We start from the raw sequence: 2,425 nt of genomic DNA, 5'->3' as shown, positions 1-2,425 counted from the left end.
TGAAAAAGAAAGCCAAAGTTGGTGGCATCACAATTCCAGACTTCAAGCTCTATTACAAAGCTGTCATCATCAAGACAGCATGGTACTGGCACAAAAACAGACACATAGATCAATGGAACAGAATAGAGAGCCCAGAAATAGACCCTCAACTCTATGGTCAACTAATCTTCGACAAAGCAGGAAAGAATTTCCAATGGAAAAAAGACAGCCTCTTCAATAAATGGTGTTGGGAAAATTGGACAGCCACATGCAGAAAAATGAAATTGGGCCATTTCCTTCCACCACACACAAAAATAGACTCAAAATGGATGAAGGACCTCAATGTGAGAAAGGAATCCATCAAAATCCTTGAGGAGAACACAGGCAGCAACCTCTTCGACCTCAGCCGCAGCAACATCTTCCTAGGAACATCGCCAAAGGCAAAGGAAGCAAGGGCAAAAATGAACTATTGGGATTTTATCAAGATCAAAACTTTTGCACAGCAAAGGAAACAGTTAACAAAACCAAAAGAAACTGACAGAATGGGAGAAGATATTTGCAAACGACATATCAGATAAAGGACTAGTGTCCAAAATCTATAAAGAACTTAGCAAACTCAACACCCAGAAAACAAATAATCCAATCAAAAAATGGGCAGAGGCCATGAACAGACACTTCTGCAAAGAAGACACCCAGATGGCCAACAGACACATGAAAAAGTGTTCCATATCACTCAGCATCAGGGAAATACAAATCAAAACCACAATGAGATATCACCTCACACTGGTCAGAATGGCTAAAATTAACAAGTCAGGAAATGACAGATGCTGGCGAGGATGTGGAGAAAGGGGAACCCTCCTACACTGTTGGTGGGAATGCAAGCTTGTGCAACCACTCTGGAAAACAGCATGGAGGTTCCTCAAAATGTTGAAAATAGAACTGCCCTATGACCCAGCAATAGCACTACTGGGTATTTACCCTAAAGATACAAACGTAGTGATCTGAAGGGGCACGTGCACCCGAATGTTTATAGCAGCAATGTCCACAATAGCCAAACTGTGGAAAGAACCTAGATGTCCATCAAAAGATGAATGGATCAAGAAGATGTGGTATATATACACAATGGAATACTATGCAGCCATCAAAAGAAATGAAATCTTGCCATTTGCGACAACATGGATGGAACTAGAGCGTATCCTTCTTAGCGAAATAAGTCAAGTGGAGAAAGACAACTATCATATGATCTCTGAGGAAGTGGTGATGCAACATGGGGGCTTAAGTGGGTAGGAGAAGAGTAAATGAAACAAGATCGGATTGGGAGGGAGACAAACCATAAGTGACTCTTAATCTTACAAAACAAACTGAGGGTTGCTGGGGGGAGGAGGGTTAGAGAAGGGGGGTGGGGTTATGGACATTGGGGAGGGTATGTGCTTTGGTGAGTGCTGTGAAGTGTGTAAACCTGGTGATTCACAGACCTGTACCCCCGGGGATAAAAATATATTATATGTTTATAAAAAATTAAAAATAAATAAATAAATAAAAATAAAACTAAGAGCAGGAAAATGAAATGTGTGTCATAATATTTAAATTAATAAGACAAACATACATGGTATATTGTGTTTTGGGGAATATATTTTCAATAATACATTTCTTAAGATTGTTCCCCTTGATTATCTTAATGATTTATCATAGGCCATTTGGAGAATTTAATTTCACTTTAAGATTAATAAGTCAAGGCATACATATTTTTTTAAAATATGGACTGCTTCACAAATTCGCATGTCATCTTTGCATGACGGCCATACTAATCTCTATATCATTCCCATTTTAGTATATGTGCTGCCGAAGCAAGCACAAGACATCCAATTTTTAATAATCACATATATATTTCTTTTATAAGGACTCTAATATCTAGTATTTAAAATCAATGTTCACAGATATTAAATAAATAAGAAAAATAGAACTTAATCCTGAAATTTATTACGACAGAAAAACAGCTACATTGTCAACACACAGTTTTTTTTTTTAATGTTGTAGAATTGGTTATAAGATAAGGTAAAACAATTCAGATTTCCAACACAAAACATGCTGTTTTATTTAATTATTTTTAATTATTTTGCAATTAGTGCTTGTAATTTTTGTATCTGTGTGAGGAATTTAAAAGCAAATCAGTGTCATAAAGAAAACAAAAAAAGTGGAAATAAATGAAAAAGATATAAGGACAAAGGAACTATAAAAATTAAATATGAGAAAAAGGAGGAGTATGAAGAGCTACCATGCAATCCCTATGTGTAGTCTTTGCAATGTAGGAAATGTTCATTCTTTGTAACACTGAAGCCAAGATGGCAAAATCGAAGCATGATAAATATTTTCTTTAAAATGTGCTTGATAAAATAATTGTGTTGAAGCTCAAATCATATCATTTAAATATAGTATTTAATATGAT

General features: G+C 35.8%; 1 non-coding gene across 1 annotated transcript; it reads right to left on the bottom strand.

Annotated features, from left to right (window-relative positions):
- Positions 1-1,730: 1,730 nt before the first annotated feature.
- LOC116596659 lies at positions 1,731-1,834 on the bottom strand. Its single transcript, XR_004288245.1, has one exon. It is a non-coding gene; the product is annotated as a U6 spliceosomal RNA (small nuclear RNA).
- Between the last annotated feature and the right edge of the window lie 591 nt (positions 1,835-2,425).

This window comes from Mustela erminea, chromosome 7 (assembly GCF_009829155.1).
Source record: "Mustela erminea isolate mMusErm1 chromosome 7, mMusErm1.Pri, whole genome shotgun sequence".
Taxonomy (NCBI): domain Eukaryota; kingdom Metazoa; phylum Chordata; class Mammalia; order Carnivora; family Mustelidae; genus Mustela; species Mustela erminea.
This window is presented reverse-complemented; position numbering and strand designations above follow the sequence as displayed.